The following is a 19,756-nucleotide window of genomic DNA, read 5'->3' as shown; positions in this document are numbered from 1 at the left end:
GAAGGAAAGAGTTCCAAGAGCAGGTCAGATACAGTGCCTGATCCCACTGTTATGACTCCCACAAGAACATGTGGCTACATAACCGTAATGTATGTGCAGAGGACCTAACTCGGACCTCCTCGGTTTCCGTGATGGTCACTTCTGTCTCTGTGAGCCCCTATGAGTCCTACTTAGTTGATTCTGTGGGCTGTGTTCTTAAGATATGCTCTACCCCTCTGACGCCTCCATTCCTTCCTCCCCCTCCTCCTTGGAATTCCCCAAGTTCCACATGTTTGGCTGTGGGGCTCTGAAACTACTTCCACCAGTTGCTAGATGAAGCCTCTCTCATGAGATATTCTTTATTTTTTTAAGATTTAGATTTATTTATTTTATGTATATGAGTACTCTATCTGCTGGAGAGATTGCTCGGTGGTTAAGAGCACTGTCTGCTCTTCTAGAGGGCCTGAGCTCAATTCCTAACAACCACATGGTGGCTCACAAATATCTAGAGTGTGATCTGATATTCTTTATTTTAAAATTCACCAAGCCACTGAATTCTGGAAAAGAAAAATTACACCCACCACTCACTTTACTCGGTTGGATCTTTATGTGGAGAGACCGAGATATTCAACATTCAGTAAAACCAGGTATAAACATTTGAAAACACACAGAGAGAGGGGGATGGGGAAGAGCTCAGAGATCCCATGATTTGGGTTCTAATTCAACCTAATTCTGACACCATCTACCTAGTGACAGCATTGGGTTCCAAGGTTAAGGACTGGGTCTTACAAGACTGCCCCATTTCAGATGCCAGCCACCACTGTAAATTTACTTCAAACCAGCTGGTTATTAATGCAGAATTCTTTTTATGACTGTCTCTCCTCTCGCTTGATTAATTTATTGTGACAGCTCCCAGAGCTCAGAGAAAAGTCGTTATTGTTTGTTACTGGTTTGCTATGTTAATCTTGGACATGATAAATCTGAATAACAAAGTAGCCACATGAAGAGTTTCATGAAATAAGGTGCTGAAGTGAGGAGATGCTGAGAAACATTGTGCCCTCCCTCAGAAAGAGACTCTTCAGAAACCCCCTTGAGTTCAGCTACCTGGAAGCTCTCCAGACCTGTCATGTGGTGCAATGTAGTTGTGAACTCAGAGTCCAGTCCCTCCTTACTGCCCTCAGGAAGGGGTTTAACATAGAAAATTTCAGCTTTCAATTACAGCTTGGTCTTTCTGGTGAACAGGATGGTACAGGGACCATTGAGACTCAACTCACTGAAACAAAAGACAATCCTATCTCAGAGGAATTTCCAAATAACTCTCTGTCAGTCACTGGCATCAAATACCAAAATGTTGGGCAAAAGGCAGATTTGGCATTCCTACCCCCTCAGGATGTTTCCAAGGATTTTAGAAGCTCTGCATCAGACATCAAACTGGAAACTAAAAGATAGAACCTGGAATTACATTCCAGGTTCTCATAGAGAAACTGACTCTTCAGCAGCAGAGCCCAAGTAAAACCACAGATATTCTGACACTCGCCTCAGGGTCCTTCTTAAAATACTATGGGCCCTGGGACCTTGACTTCAATTAAAGGGCTTGTGAAGTGCTGAAAGCCTCAAAACCCATGTACTGAGATGGGTGGAAAGTCAGAGAGATGCCAAAAGATAGTAATGAGAGACAGAGGCAGAATGAACCAGGAGCCAAGTAAAAAGGTGAAAATGCAGCCAACTATTGGTACAGAGGGAGGAAAGGGAAGACATGGCTTGAAGGGCAAAAACAAGCAAGAAAAAGGCAGAAGCACAGGAGCTTCTGGAACTAGATCTGTGAACGAGCTCACATCCAGCTAATTTGGCATCTTTATAATGATCCAGTTTACACGAGTATCTTAGAGCAAGTCAGCGGGCCGAGGTTAAGCTGTGTAATGTCCATCTCAGAAGACACTGGAAAATATCTTGCTGTCTAACTTTCCCTATTTCTTCACCTCAGATAGAGCACCCACAACAAAATAAATAAATGTCTTCACCCAAGTCTAGCTTGGTAAGTTAATGAGTTTATGAGAGATTCTTCAAGAAGCATGGGCAACCTTTAGACATCTACATTATCAAAAAGTCCACCTCAACATGGATGACAAGTGGCAAAAGTTGAATCCCTGGAGCCTCCTCCACAACTTTCATAAAGATCCCTGAGAGGACCCTCTTCCTCACAATAATTTGCTGCTTTATAGCAGCAAGGTTAAGCCCTTGTGGGTCTTGTAAGTTTCATCAGCTTCCTAAACCTAGTAAGTTGTGTGATCCTTCTGAATCCAGGAGGGAATGTTAAAATTGATGTCACATGTTCCATCTTCAACAATGAAATCAAGAAAAAGTTTCAATAATGTAGATAACTGAAGTACAGTTCTCTCTGCATAACTTCAGATAAGGAAACTAATGCTGAGAGCATGGCATAGTGGCTAAGCAGAAGACAACCTTCTCCTTCCACTGCTTGTGACACTCCATACTTAATCCTAAAAATGCCTTTCTATCTGTTTGTTTGTATAAATGTACTGGATAGTTTTGTGTCAGCTTGACACAAGCTGGAGTTATCACAGGGACAGGATCCTCAGTTGAGGAAATGCCTCCATGAGATCCAGCTATAAGGCATTTTCTCAATTAGTGATCAAGGGGGGAGGGCCCAGGCCCTTATGGGTGAGGCCATCCCTGGGCTGGTGGTCCTAGGTTCTATAAGAAAGCAGGCTGAGCAAGCCAGGGGAAGCAAGCCAATAAGCAACATCCCTCTATGGCCTCTGCATCAGCTTCTGCTTCCCAAGTTACTTGAATTCCAGTCCTGACTTCCTTTGGTGATTAATAGTGATATAAAACTGTAAGCTGAATAAACTCTTTCCTCCTCAACTTGCTTCTTGGTCATGATGTTTTGTGCAGAAATAGAAACCCTGACTAAGACAATAAGTGTTATATTCTCCATGTGTGCCTGTATGAGAGAACAGAACATATAGATATCTGATCCCTCTATAGATGGTTGTGAGTCACTATGTGATTGCTGGGAATTGAACTCAGGACTTCAGAAAGAGCAGCCATATAAGACATATCTCCAGCCCCCTAAAATGTCTTTTGAAGCAGTGATGCTATACATGGTATTTTTTATATTAATTAAACTGTGCTCTTTGAGACTGTTGTATAAGATATGCATTAAGATCTTGTCAGAACTCAAAGAACTCAAATCTAGGGTTGATGTTTAGTTAACAAAGATGGTTTGTTCTATAAACTTTAACTAACTTATCAAAAGAAGAAAATAATTAAAAGACAGAACAGAAAGCCACTCTCAGAAAAATAAAACTAAAACCCTGGTTCTCACCTGTTTTAAAAATGTTTAAAATAGACTACAGATTCAAGAATAAGACCTCAAACTTTCAACCCATAGGAAGAGAAAAATGGCAACAATGTTTATGCCACTGTTCTGGGCAAAGATTTTGGGTTCTCCTTTCTATTTAGCATAGATAGATAGATAGATAGATAGATAGATAGATAGATAGATAAATAGATATATTGATAGATAGATAGATAGATAGATAGACAATAAATAATATTATATGTATGGTAAATTATATATTATGATATATAATATTATATTAATAAAGTATAATGTTATATGTATTATGTACATATATACATATATATATATATAAAATCTCTGAAGCATAGACAATAAAAAAACAGGTATATGGGATTGTATTAAACTAAAACTTCTAATATACAGCAAGAAAACAATCAAGGAAATAAAGAGGCCCAGCCAGAAACCAGCACACCTTCTGGCTTCCTACTATGCTGGGAGCAGAGCCTCGGCTCTGAGTCTATACCCACACAGCCCACAGCCCAGTTGCAGCTTGACTCCCCAAATATTCAGATACATCCAGAATCACAGGATCACAGTCAGAGAAAGAGAGGCCACATAACACCAGAGATAACCTCGTGGTGGGAGGAAAGCACAAGAGCATATGTAACATAAACCAATTTGACTTGGCAACATCAGTTCTCCCACCACAGCAAGTCCTGAATACCCCCAAGACACTTATAAAGCAAGATTCAGATATAAATTCTAATTTCATAAAAATTATGGAGGACTTTAAGAAGGGGGAAAGGGAGAAACTCCCTTAAAGAAACACAGGAGAACACAATCAAAAGTGTGAAGGAAATGAACAAAATCATCCAAGGTCTAATAAATGGAAATAGAAACATTAAAGAAAACAGAAAGGGAGATAGTCCTGAAGATAGAAAACCTAGGAAAGAGAACAGGAGTCATGGACACAAGCATCACTGACAGAATACAAGAGATCAAAGAGAGAATCTCAGTGGTAGAAGATACCATAAAAGACACAATAGTCAATGAAAATACAAAAAGCAAAAAAAAAAAAAAAAAAAAAAAAAAAAAAAAAAAACTCCTATCCCAAAACAGTAAACAATGACAAAAACCAAACCTGAGAATAATAGGCATAGAAGAGAGTGAAGATTCCCAACTCAAAGGGCCAGAAAACATCTACAAAATTATAGAAGAAAATTTACCTAACCTAAAGGAAGAAACATAAACAGACAAGAAACCTACAGAACACCAAAGAGATGGAATCAGAAAAGGAATTCCTCTTACTATATCATAATTAAAATACCAAATGTACAGGACAAAGAAAGAATATTGAAAGTAGTAAAGGAAAAAGCTCAAGGAACATATAAAGACAGACCTATCAGAATTACACCAGGCTTCTCAACAGTCTTTAAAAGCAAGACAATCCTGGACAGATCATACAGACCATAAGAGAACAAAATTGCCAGCCCAGGCTTCTATACCCAGCAAAAATTGCAACTACCATAAAAGAAGAAACCAAGGTATTTTAAGACAAAATCAAATTTAAACAATATCTTTCCACTAATCCAGGCCTTGAGAGGATAATATAAGGAAAAGTTCAGTGCAAGGTGGAAAACTACATCCAAGTAAAAGCAAAAAACTAATCTTTTCATAATGACCAAAAGAAGAGAAACACACAAACATAATTCCACCTCTAACAACAAAAATAACAGGAATCAACAATCATTGGTTCCTAATATCCCTCAACATCAATGGATTAAATTCCCCAATAAAAAGACATAGGTTAATAGACTAGATATGTAAGCAGGATCCAACATTTTGCTGTGTATAGGCAACGCATCTCAGTGACAAACACAGATATTACCTCAAAGTAAAAGACTGGGAAAAAAACTTCCAAGAAAATGAACCCAAGAAACAAACTGGAGTAGCCATCCTAATATCCAATGAAATAGACTTTCAAAAAAAATACACTTATCCAAAATGGATGGGGAAGGACACTACATACTCATCAAAGAACAACATCTACCATGATGAACTTTCAATTCTGAGCATCTATACCCTACATGCAAGGACACCCATGTCTGTAAAAGAAATGTTATTGGAGCTTGAAACACACATTGAGCCTCACACAATAATGTAAGAGATTTCAACACTCCACTCTCACCAATGGACAGATCATGAAAACAGAAACTAAGCAGAGACACAATGAAACTAACAGAATACGAACCACGAGGATTTAACAGATATCTATAGAAAAAAAAAGAATATACCTTTATCACAGCACCTCACAGTACCTTCTCAAATATCAAATATGCTCGGATACAAAATAAACCTCAACAGACACAAGAACACTGAATTAACCCCATGTATTCTAGTGAACCACCACAGACTAAGGCTGGTCTTCAATAGCAACAAAAACAACAGAAGCCCTCATACACATGGAAGCTGAACAACTATATAGCAAATGATAACTTGGTCAGGGAAGAAAGAAAGAAAGGAAGGGAGGAAGAAGAAAGGAAGGAAGGAAGGAAGGAAGGAAGGAAAGACTTTTTAAAATTCAATGAAAACAACATATCCAAACTTATGGGACACAATGAAAGCAGTACCAAGAGAAAAAACTCATAGCCCTGAGTGCCTCCATAAGGAAATTGGAGAGATCATACACTAGCAGCTTAACAGCTAATCTGAAAGCTCTAGAGCAAAAAGAAGCAAATACACCCAAGAGGAGTAGATGGCAGGAAATAAATTCAGGGCTAAAATCAACCAAGCAGAAATAAATAAAACTACACAAAGAATCAGCAAAACTAGGAACTGGTTCTTTGAGAAAATCAACAAGATAGATAAACCTTAGACAGACTAGCCAGAGGGCACAAAGACAGTATCCAATTTAACAAAATCAGAAACAAAGAAGGAGACATAAAACAAAAATTGAGGAAATTCAAGTATTAATAGATCTTACTACAAAAGTCTATACTCAACAAAACTGGAAAACTTGGATGAAATGGATGATTTTCTAGACAGATACCGGGTACCAAAGTTAAACCAGGATCAAATAAACGAACTAAACAGCCCCATAACCCCCAAGAAAATAGAAGCCACAGTTATACAGATACCTAAACCACAAAAAGACCCAACAAAGAAAAAGAACTACAGACCAATTTTCCTTATGAATATTGATGCAAAAATAGTCAATAAAATTCTAGCAAATCAAATGCAAGAACACATCAAAAATGATCATCTACCATGGTCAAGTAGGCTTCATCCCAGGAATGCAGGGATAGTTCAATGTATGAAAATCCATCAACATAATCCACTATATATACAAACTCAAAGGAAAATAATACATAGAATCATCTCACTAGATGCTAAAAAATCTTTGGACAAAATACAACACCCATTCATGCTAAAAGTATTAAAGAAATCAGGAATTCAAGGTTCATACCTAAATATAATAAAAGCAATATTCAGAAAACCAATAGTCAACATCAAACTAAATGGAGAGAAACACAAAGCAATCCCATTAAAATCTGGGACAAGACAAGGCTGCCTATTTGCCCCCTATCTATTCAATATAGTACTTGAAGTTCTAGACATAGTACTTAAACAACAAAAGGAGATCAAAGGAATACAAATTGGGAGGGAGAAAGTCAAGATATCACTATCTGCAGACGATATAATATACATAAGTGACCACAAAAATTCCACCTGAGACCTCCTACAGCTGATAAACAACTTCAGCAAAGTGGCTGGATATAAATTAGACTCAAATAAATCAGTAACCTGCCTCTACTCAAAGGATAAAAGAGCTGAGAAATAAATTGGGGAAACAATACCCTTCACAATAGTCACAAATAATATAAAATATCTTGGTGTGATTCTAACCGAGTAAATGAATTTATATGAGAAGAACTTAAATTCGTGAAGAAAGAAATTAAAGAAAATCTCAGAAGATGGAAAGAACACCCATGTTCATGAACCTTTACCTGGTGCCCCACTCATTTTTACAGATGGCCCCAAGACAGGAAAGGGCGCGTACGTGGTAGCAGGATCCTCACCAGTGACCATACAATTTCCACCTGCATCACCCCAAGTTATTAAATTGCAAATTGTAATTAAGGTATTTAAATTGTTTCCAGGACATTTTAATTTGATTTCTAATAGCCAGTATGTTGTTAACATGTTGCTCTGCTTAGAAGTAGTGGGTAAAATCAATTCAAAATCTACTATTGGACATCTCGTTGTCACCTTGCGTGACTTGATTTTGAAAAGAACGTCCCCCTTTTTTGTACAGCATATCCGTGCCCATACTAACTTACCTGGTCCCCTAGGGGAGAGAAATGATATTGCAGATAAAGCCACAAGGGCTTGCTTGATTTTTTTCAATACATCATCTATTTCATTGGCTCAAGAATTTCATTCACAGTTCCATGTTAAAATTCCAAGACCCCGTCCTCACGCTTTAAGATCACTTGCGATGAGGCTCAAATTGTAAAAGGGTGTCAGAAGTGTGCCCCTATGCTACCCCAGACTGGGTTTGGGGTTAACCCATGTGGGTGGCACCCTCTACACCTCTGGCAAATGGATGTCACTCATTTCCCTGAATTTAGAAAACTAAAGTATCTCCATGTTTCTGTTAATACAGCCTCTGGGATTATTTTTGCATCTCTACATACATGGAAAAAGGCACATCATGTAATTGCACATTGCTTTGAAGCATGGAGCACCTGGGGACAGCCCAAAAAATTGAAAACAGATAGTGGGCCTGCCTATACTTCTGCTTCTTTTTATCCTTCTGCAAAATGATGGGCATTCGAGTAACTCATAGATTGCCCTATAACCCTCAAGGACAAGGAATCATTGAGTGTGCTCACCGCACCTTCAAAGAGTGTCTAGTTAAACAAAAGGAGGGAATTGCCTACACAGGTGGTTCCCCTAGGGAGAGACTGGCTATTGCTCTTTTTACTTTAAATTTTTTAAATGAAGACAAGCATGGGCAGGTCGCTGCTAAGCATCACGCCAATCCTGATGTTTCTCCCAATGGCCTGGTTATGTGGAAAGATGTCCTGACTGGCAAATGGCAGGGTCCCGATCTGGTGTTGGTTTGGGCGAGAGGGTCTGTTTGTGTGTTTCCTCAAAAACATCAACAGCCACTATGGGTCCCAAAGAGGTTGACCAGAGTGGTCCAGGATGAGCAGAGCAATGACCCTGTGCATGAGCCTGATGCTGCTGATGCTCCCGGTGGTGAAGACTGAAGATCTGTGATGGGGGCTCCTATCAGTGTTTCCAGGATTGTTATGTTTTCAGATGATTATCATTTTCAGGATATAATTGGACATACCAAAGTCCTGCTCAGGCAATTGCCAGCAATCCCTTTAATGTATGGTTGCTGTGTGGTGTTAATGGTAGTTGCACAGATTTATCTGCTTTAAGTATGCTATTTGAGAGGGGGTTGGGGTAATGCAAGCTTTCATTGGAATAGGTCTGTGGGATTTGAGACTTCTGTTTCTCAGTTTGTTCCCTGGCCTGTACAGGCCCCTCAGCTATGACTTTATTCAGGCCTAAAAGGGATTTTGGATCACCACGCCCCCTCAAAGCTGAAAGTATGGGCTGGACTAGCTGGATTAGCCCTTTGCTTGGTCCTCATAAGCGTCCTGGCATTCTGGTGCATGTGCCGTATACAATTTCAACAGCGCAGAACTCAAGCCTTAATGATACAGGCTTTTGCAGCGGTGGAGACTGGGCAGTCTCCTCAAGTGTGGCTTGGCATGCTAGAGAAGTAGTCAGTAACGGGTAAGACTCCCTGGGCATGTCCCCAACCTAAGACAGGGGTCGAACCAATGCTGTTTGTCTCCCAATGACAGGTAAGGGGCACTGCCACAGGGGGCAACCTAGGACAGACATTCTCTCTGCCAAAATTATAAAGAAGGGGGAGATGTGGAGAATGGGTGTGGTGGCAGTCCAAAGATGGCGCTTGGGACTCCAGCCTAGTCTTGTGACTAGCACCTGACTTCCTCCTGCCCCCAAGATTAGCCACTCCCAAGGTGTGAGCTGCACAGGCACACCCATAACGGGAGATCAGGCCAGATGACGCGGACCTATGAACTGCAGCCACACAACATGGACTGAGGAGGTGGAGTTGAAAGAGGATAAAAGGGACTGTGCTTAGGTGTGGAGGAGAGAAATAGAGACAGAAAGAGAGACAAAAAGGAGACAAAAAGATTTTCACTTGCATGCTATAAAGTTCCTGAATAAACCACTTTGAGAAGAACGCTGTGTTATCGCTCCTTTTCTGCTGGGGAGACGGTAGCGACATATAAGAAATTCAATCATTTGTAAATAAATAATTTGAACTAAGGACTTAAGTAGGTCTTAGCAAATAAAAACATACAAAAGGCTAATAGTTATGTGAAAAGAAACTCAACATCATTAATACTCAGGGAAATGAAAACTAGTTTCATGATGAGATATCATGCCAGTACAAATAGCTTATTACTAAAAAGTAGAAAACATTAAACTGGGTGTGGTCATGGTATATGATGCAAAATTCCCAAAGAATCAATAAAAACCCATTAAATATTAAAAAGATGAATGATAAATAGTATTGAAAATATGTAGAAAGAAGAGAATCCTTATACAATGAAAATTAGTGTAACCATTAAAAGACCAATGTGTAAAGACTTGTCAAAATGCTAAAAATGTAGAGACCATATTCTACCTCTGAGTGTTTGTGTGTGTGTGTGTAAGTGTAATCAATGTATCAAAAAAAATTCTACATGCCCATGTTAACTTCAACATCATTCATAACAGCCAAGTTGTGGAATTAACCTACATGATTGGATAAACAGACATTGTGGTAATATATAATGACAACTAATTGCCCTTATAAAAAGAAGGAAATCTTGTCACAGATCAACCTGAAGAGCACTATATCAGATGAAATAAGCTAGGCATGATAAAGCAAATGCAGCAGGGTCTCACTGATATGCAGAATCTGAAAAACTTGAACTTACAGAAGCAAACTGCAAAATATCTTAATGATACCAGTTTCTACTGAGCAGGAAGATTCTGGAAATTCATTATTCAAATGGTGGCCATACTTAATAATAATGTATTGCATACCTTAAAAATTGCTGAGAAAATGGATTTGAAATATCACCATAAAAAATATACAAGATGAAGGATATGTTAATTGTCTTGATTTAGCCAGTTTATCACTCAAAGATATGTCAAAATATCAAAGATAAACCATGAATTTGTACAATTTTTCACTTACTAATGAAGGATTTTAGTTTAGTATAGATGATATGCAAATTTTACAGAGGAGAACATGAAAGGTCAATAATAGTCTTGATCCTAGATCTGTCTAGATGGAATGAGGTCCAAAGTTACCAAATAAGAACGGCAGTATTGGACATTTATGGGCTAGCCTACAGTAGAAGAAAACTCCATGCATAAGACAGTAATGAGTTAGCCCAGACACCATTCTTTCTCACTGTAAGACTGACTCTAAACCCTTCTGAGATGGAACTGCGCTTTCTGGTGACTCAATATGCCCAAATGTCCTAAACATAGACTCCCACATTATTTTCTAGGCCCACATCCATCCTATCTATTCAAACACTACAAAGTGTGTTCCAACACTAAAAACACTAATTAATAGCCCATGAGAGACTATACAAGATAACAAACAATTCCAAAGAGCAATGTCTCTGAAAATCGTGACAATCTTATGAAGGAGTGCTATTAGCTCCCTGATACTGAGAATTTGGAAAAGATCCATACATTTTTCAAAGTGATAGATTTCCTTAGAATTTTTCTTAAAGCAAAAGCAATGGATCCCCTTTTTGCCAGGTTTTTCCAACTTCCCCTAAGCAAACGCCAGCCTTTCACTACAATGTGTAGAGCTTACTTATCAACCACCTGCCACTGCCCTACTGAAATCAGAGGACTTCCACTCACAGAGCCTCCCAGCCATGCCTCTGCACATCTAGTAAACTGGAAGCCTTATTTTGCAAGATTCACTGATGACGTGTTGGTTGGAACAACTAGAGACCCACCACCTCTAGTGTTTTTCTGCCGTTTTTAACTTAACTATGAAGGATCAGGGAACAAGGTTCCAAAATGAGGTAGGAGAACAGGGAGGGGATATTCCAGAAGCAGCAAGATTGACCTGAGACAGAAGCCAGACATAGAAGACTGGAAAATCCTGAGATGCATGCTGTATGTAACAAATGAGCGTACAGGGAAGAGGGGCTGACATTTCTAATCAATCTCCAGCTGCTGGGGAAGGTGGGTGCTGTATAAACCTCAGCACTCTTGTGGCTCAGACCTTTCATGCCTCAAGCTTTTCCCAACTTTCTGGCCCACTTGGATTATCAGGAATGCCTTTCTCCTTCTTACTAACCTGTCCCTATTTCGATCACCATCGCTATCTATATGTTCCTGATTCAATGTTGTTTGTTTACTTCATGACATAAGAACCTGGAAAAGTCAACAGGTAGGTTCTGGACTCTGAGCCAAACCTGGAAGAGTCAGCATAACCTTCAGAGACACTTGGGAGACATCATAATTATGGCCAGGAATGGCGTCCCTAACCCATCCTCATAAGGATACCCAAGAAAGCTGCAAGTGGCCGGGACCAGAAAGCAATGTCTATGTTTTGTGTGAAACCTCTTCAGATGTGTATGTAACTCCTGACCTCTAAACACACACACACACACACACACACACACACACACACACACACACACACACACACACGAGCTCACCATGCTCATTCGCACCATTCATCCATTTGCAGTTCTGGTAAGATGAATGTTTAAAGAGTGAGTCCTCTGGAGGAAGGGCTTTAATAACACAGGGGTATATTTATCCCTAATCCATCCCCTCGTCTTTTGGCAAAAGCATCAGCCTGCATCTGAAGAAGAGCTTCATAGTTCTATAAAGAAAGCTTAGAGCTTTTCAGAGTAAAAAGGAAAATTTATGCCAGAGGTGATTTTATAAAACAGAACCTTCTCATATACCTTAAAAGAACAAAGTATTCACTCTGAGCCCACAGTCTGAAATCTGTAGCAGGAAATCCAAGTATATGATAATCCCGATTCTACCCAGACAAGCACATTTTAGAAGCACAATAAATGCCTTTTCCCTGTATTTTTTTCAGCTTTGTCTTTATCCTTGCCGTCATCGTTAGTTAGGTGTTGGTTTTGCCTAAAGCTATGAAGCATCAGAGGCATAGCCTTCAAGGCGGTACTTGAGTGAGTGCCAAATCCCAATGGGTCTTACGTTAGCAAGGCTGTATTTTTATTTCCATCAGATTATGAATCATCCACGGTCCAAAACCCCCACCACCACTGTGAATGGAAAAGCATCCTAAGGCTTCCTAGATCTCCCCCAGACAAATGGAAATCTTGTTACCGGGAGAGCTACAGCTCCCGTGTCGAGGTTGCCCGAGCTAATAAGATTGCAGCCTGTATTGCTTTTGCTCTCACTCCTAGATATGAGATGCTCTGCTTTGCTGGTGGGGCCAAGGTGAGCGGTGCAGTGGCATCTGAGCAACGAGAGACAGCTAGCAGAGGAAGAAATGCTCAGACCCTGGGATCCTGACTGAGACTTGCCTGGTTTTCTTACTGAGCAGCATACAGTGGGGAACCTTTGAGTTATTATTGAATTTCAGCCAGGTACAAGCAAGGACATCCAGATAGGTGGTCCAAAGGTCAGGTCTGGCAAGTACAGTTCACTGCGTGTGACTTAGACAAAGCACGGCCGCTGGTCATGCTAGGGGAAGACACAGGTGGTTGACAGACTGCTGGGAATGAAGGGATTTGGTATAGGAAGCGATGTACAGAGACAGTTCCTATGATCCATACATTCCTGGGAAGCAGTGTGAATAGGAGATACTACACTTTAGTACCAACTCCAGCTAGGAGGGAAGAGACTGAGTAGTGTAAGTCTCATCCACACAGATAGGTTAGTTTGGGGCCTAGTCATGGACAGGAATTGTATAACTAGTCCCTGGTCCAGGGCAGGCATTAGAGGAGGCAGGAAGTATCAGGACTTTTCAACCTGTCTCAAACACGAGGAGCTCATTTCTACCGTTCCGAATGTTAATCTCAAGGGTGATGTAACTTCAGGCTCCTGGGTGACAGGAATCAGGTTATATTATAACCTGTATGCTGTTGAGGAAAAGCTGAAGTTGGGGGTCTACAGGTGTGACCAAGGCTTTCAAGAACTCAGAGCCTATCTGAGCTACAGAGCTTTCTACAGCAGGCTCAAAAATACTATCATCTGCGTAGAATTGAATCAATAGTCCAGTGAGAAGGAGAATTACTAGGTGATTGTCCTGACCTAATGGCTTCTTAATTTGAAAGAAAGGAGCAGGGGTCTTTTTCTAGGCAACAAATCTAAGCTCTTGACTCTTGGTGTGTGTGACACAAATTGGGAAGGTAGGTGAATGACAAGAGGCATCTGTCTAGCTCTGGAAAGCCTTCAATGTCCTCTGTGCTGTCGGTGGAACCAGGTACAGTCAGTTCTATCAAGACTGAAAGCAGGAAAGCTGGATAAAATCAGTGACTCTGTGATTTAGAGAAAGATACAATGTAGCAGCTGGTGAAAAGTGAAAAGGTGGGAGGGGACAACACAACTATTACCAGTGGCAGTGGCGTGAAGAATAGAAGAGATGACAGGGGACATCATGAGAAGAAAAGAGACTCTCCCGAAAGATCTCTAGCATCCATGAGTAATTAGGGATGTCTCCTTCCGGCCAACTGATGATGCTTAAACAGGAAACACAGAACCTCTGCCTTCTCCTGGCTCATCTCTGTCATCCAACTCAGATCTTTGTTTTTTGATGTTCGTTGTACCCATTTCCCATTGTGTGAGGCAAAGGGTGGTGCAATCGGAGAAAGAGAGGCTTGGGGATTCCCACACAGGAAAGGAGTACAGGGGCAGAAATTTATGACAAGAGAAAAAAAGCCTGGAAGGCAAAGAGGCCTTTCGTCTAGGGATCTGCTTTGCCTTTCCTAATGGTAAAGTCAGAGACTCTGACACCACTGGCAAAGCCTAAATTGCCTGCAGAGGCCATGAGCATTTTTCTAAAGGTGCCTCAAATAGAGACATCAAAGAGAATAAGCTAGCTGTGTTCACTTAGGGCCAAAATTATGTAGATCTGAGATTTTTATCATTCTGCTCTCATTCCTAAATATAAACACCACCCTTCATAAACCCACAGAACAATTTATTTACAAAAACAAAATCCTTAATCTCTAAATCTTGTAAATTACATTGATAAATATAAATTAGAAAGTCAGGGAATAAAGCAGATAAAAACATCTATTACAAAGACATCCAGGCACAACTTTCTATAAGTTACGCATGCATGTATGTGTACATGCTCACACACGCACATACAGACACACACACACACACACACACACACACACAAACGCATGCTCGCACATCTGCTTTATTCTTTCCCTATGCACCTTTATAGTTTTGATAAATTTTAACTCTGCTTCATACTGACTTATCCCAAAATTCCTCTTCTGTCCTGCATTTGCCAAAGCTGAGATCTCTGCAAAGAACTAACTCCCAAGTCATTGGGGCAACAGTAAAAACTCTACCTCAGTTCCCACCACCTCTGATATAAGAAATTAGCTCCTTACATGACAATTGGGAAGACAGGAGTGCATAGGTCACACCATCAACTGACCTTTGTGACAGCAAGGAGCAGGGAGAGCTGGCAACAAGCTCTGCCTTCCACAGCTTCAAGCAAGAAACTCCCTGGAGACTTCCCCTCAGTCTGGCCATCTTCAGGGTCACAGGAGAGTTGTTTTCTCAGCTACCTGAAGCATTAAAGATGGGGGTTTGTAGGAACGCTCCTAAAAGCTTGGCAACGTCCTCCAGCTTCAATTGCACACAAGCCACAACGAATTCCAGATGTCATGGAAGTCTGAAGAAGCTAACCCCAATTGTGCTGGGAGGGAATTTTAGGGAAGTACTAGAAGATGTCTCTGTATGTGTGCAAGAGGAGGAGGATATGGGAATGGAGAAGACATTAAATTAAGAGCACACAAAACCACAAAAACAATGAGAGGAAGCATCCATGAGTTAATATTATGGCTTAAATATAAAGTGATCCAGCCACCTGTCTATCATTGGATCACAAGAACTATGACTTGATCAATGAATTGATCCAATGATAGAATCATAATTGATGGACTTATTGAAGGTAATGGAGTTCTAGAGGCAGAATCTAATGTGTGGCTCATGATAATTCTCCTTTGTCCAATATGGCCTAGAGAAACCAAAAGGTTGGGTACTCCTGCTATAGAGAAGAAATTGGGCACTGGAGACATGCCTTTTAGGACATATCTTAGCCTGAGCCCCTCCCTGACCACCTCTGATTCCTGGCTACCCTGAGATAGGTGAGCAACTCTGCTCCACTATGCCCTCAGTCATGCCCAGAGACCAAGGGGTCATGGACTGAAACCTCTGAGACTCAAGTCGAAATAAACATCCCCTTTTTGTTGATTGTGTGAGACATTGTCACAGCAGTTAAAAAGTAGCATGTGAACTTGAGCTTCATTATTGATCCCTGTGACAGGGTGACTGAGAGTCTCACACAGTAGTAAGAAACCCCCATATTACCTGTTCCTTCACTATCTGTGTATTGACTAAGCTCTTCCACGTACTTGAGGACTAGGGACCACGTACTTGCTAGGAATACCTGCCCCCGTTGTGTGTGTGTGTGTGTGTGTGTTTTCAGAATATAGATTTTTATTTGGTAACTAAAGACAATGAAGAGGAAGGAAACTAGAACCTAGTCCTTAGACTCCACTGACAGGAAACCCAGTGCCTACCGAAATGGCTGGACGGAAGAGATAGAGCCAATGACTTCAACACCTGCCACCCCACCTGTAAGCTACCAAAGCACAGCAGACTGGCATCCCTGAGAACAGTATGGGGGCCACAAGGGTCAGGCCATCAGATGGTTTTCCAAGCATTGCTGAGTGAGCCCAGTTGCTGTTTCCACCTGAAAAATAAGACACGAAGCTCCAGCCTTGTAGGTCAGCTCTGGGGGCTATATGTGAGAGCCTCCAGAAGCGGTGGTCCATGCTTAGACCCTTATAGGTCTTGATGCATGGCATTATATTCATTCTAGAAGGAGCCGCATGCTCAAGAAACAGAGAGATAAAGGAGAGCACAAGATTCTGCAGGATTTGGTGGACCAATCTTGATGGGTTTCACTAGCCCAACTGCCATGTAAAAAGGAGGAAGGTAAGGGCTACTAGCTGGCTGATTTAGGCAAAATGTCTTCTCTCTCAGAAATAGGCAGGGGCAGGAGAAAATGAACCAACTATGCAAACACGGGAGCGCGGTGTGCAAGGTGACAATGAGATCGGCAAACTCCATTCTGGAACTGTGCTAAAATCTTAGAGAATATAATGGCTAGCTGCTAAGATGGCTCCATCCAAGCATAAGTATCACTTTCCAAGAGCAAAAGACCTTCAGGGGTAAGATACCTAGCAGACACCAGGGACTGCTCCCATCCCTACTGAATGTGACAGATGAAGAAATCATCCAATAAGATTTGGGTAGGCAAGGAAGCTAAGGTTCAAGAAGCAGGGCAGGGAAGGCTGGTGAGGTGGCTTCAGTTTGTAAAATGCTGCTGTACAAGCAAAGACCCCAGGACCCCAGCAAACCAGCTGAATGTGGCCACATAAAGAAGCCAAGCAAGGTGGAACCTACCTGTGATCCCAGTGCTGAAGTGATAGGAAGAGTCAGTATAGCTGAATTTATCCTGCCTCAAAACTACATAAGGAAACAATGGAGAAAGATACCTGAAATGTACCTTTGGCTTCTACACACACACACACACACACACACACACACACACACACACACACACACGCCATACAGTTACAGTTACACACAAAGATATAAAGGATCCTAGAAATCTACAAACACAAAGTGGGAATGCTGCATTCTTAGGGAGTCTTGTGCCTTGAGACAAACTTACTACCATATCTTGAAATGTCCAAAAGGACTTTTTCTAAAACCCCTGCAAGGATGGTCCATAGCCAGAACCACCCATGAGAAAGAGGAGGAAGATCATATCTGGAATGTCTGCATGGATCTTCGTTGCATATTTTTTCTCTCAAGATTGAGATGCTCTGTGCACAATACAAATGAACTACAAGGAGTTATCCATTGATTGTCCCCAGAGGTTTTCAATGGGTGACATCGGTTGGTACTAAGGAAAGTCAACTGGCCTGCTATCTGTCCCTACCATCCTTTAGGCTGCTGTTCGCACGTCTTCTCAAATCCTAAACAACAAACATCTGAAGATGTTCATCTGAGTTGTAAAATGCACCCACCTGAGCCCAGCTCTAAATAAAGCCTGGCCTGCTCGGAGAGGGGAATGCTGGAAGGTGCTGTAGGCTGACTTGGTACTGACAGTACAGTATTATCTTCTGAGAGGCAAAGGCCCGGCATCAGCAAAATGAAGAGTTTTTAAATCATGTGCATATTTATGTATTTGTTCACATGTGTACACATGCACCTGAATATGTTCACATGTGTACGCATGCACCTGAATACTAGAGGTTAACTGTGGCTATCTTTATCTCTGAGCAGGTCTTGTTAATTTACTTAACTGGCCAATGAGCCCCAGAAGTCCTCACCTTGTCTCTGCTCCACCAGTGCTAGAGGAGCAGGCAGGGGCTGAGACACCTGACTTTACGTGGGTGTTGGTGATCCAAACCCAGGCCTTCATGCTTGCAGGGCAGCTACCTCTCCTACCAAGTCATCTCACAGTTCCTCAAATCTGGGCTTAACTCCAGGCTGTGCCACTTATATATAAATGACCTCAATGCCTCTGCACATCCATTTGATGCTCTAAAAACGGAATCGGGTAGCAGCTCTTCCATCATAGGGTTGTTATAAGAATTAAGCCACATAACTCCTACGGAGTACATTGTTAATTACCTGCCACCTTGTAAGTGTGGCAGAGATTGGTTCTTCCCATCAATATTAATGCATGCGAATATAAATGTTTGCTTCCAGTCCCAGGACTCTGGGACTAATTCATAAGGTGGCTTCACAGCACATATCTCTCTGTGGTGCCCCCAGAACATCTTCCTTTCAAATTGACAGCTCAGTCCTTTGCAGAAACAAGTACCAATGTCCTATAAATGGTGCTGTGTTGAGCACCTAGTGTAGGAAAGTACATGCTCTATCTGGGTCCCATGAATAAGTAACCTGCAGAACATACTAAATTACTTTATTTGTTCTTGCTGGGACAAAAAGGTTGACAAAAAGCAACTTGAGGAAAGAAAAGATACAGTCCATCGTGGAAGGAGGTCAGAGCAGCGGGATGCCAGGCAGCAGTTAGGAAGCAGAGAGTAATGTACACTGGTGTTTGTCTTGCTTTCCCTTTTTATCCATTCTGAGACCCCATACCATGGAATAGTGCCACCTATATCTAGGGTGGGTCTTCTCAATTAACCTAATCCAGAAACTCCCTCATAAATGTGCATGTGGTTCTAGACCCTGTCAAAATGACAATAAAGTCACCCATTACACCTACAGTCTCTGATTCTCAAGACATCCATGCCAAGGGACCAGGGCTCTGATGGCACAGTGCCCAAAGTTGTGAGAGCCAGCATTGCTGTTGGACAGCCAGAGAAGGCCATCTTCAAGCTAGCCTTGGAGGACAGACAAGAGTTTGGCCAGCAGTCAAGGAAAGGGAAAGATTCTGAACAAAGGGAACCCTGTGTGCAAGGCACAAAGTCCAGGAATGCTGAGGAGCAAGTGGGGTGTGAAAGAAGTATGAACAGAGTTTAGAGAGCCAATCCAGAAAAAGATAATCAGAGATGAGCAGCTGAGAGAGAGGGAGCAGCAAGGACTAGCTAAGACAGTGTCAGGGTTTCAATACCAAGTCTGTGCGAAGATGAAGAAGGTGGCTCACAATGTGTGACTAGAACATCAGGTGGGCGGAGGCCCCACAGGCTGAGGTGGGATCTCAAGGAAGGAAGAGCAGATAAGTCTGTGAATTGTGAGTTCTCTCTGGCATATGTTAAATTTGACAGGCATGTGATCAGCAAGCCAAGATTCGTGGGCTAAAGCACTATCCAATATGGAGCTCAGTTAAGGCTCGTAGGACTATGTAGGCCTGTGTGTACATTCCTTTCCCTCCTGAGTGGACATGATCACTTGTGAGTCCCGTTTTGAGCAGGTATGGTTGTTAGTGCAATTGTTAAAATCATGAAATAGGAAAGGTACTTCTTGAGCTAGGGGGATGTCTCAGTTGGTGAAATGCTTGCTTTGAGAGAATGAGGGCCAGAGCCCATGTACCAGGTGTGATAGTGCATTCTTATGACCCCAGCAATAGAGACGAGATAAGAGGATGCATGCAGCTTTCTG

The sequence above is a fragment of the Micromys minutus genome (genome assembly GCF_963924665.1).
Source record: "Micromys minutus genome assembly, chromosome: 2".
NCBI classification, from domain to species: Eukaryota; Metazoa; Chordata; class Mammalia; order Rodentia; family Muridae; genus Micromys; species Micromys minutus.
The sequence above is the reverse complement of the archived record's forward strand: the minus strand, read 5'-3'. Positions refer to the sequence as shown.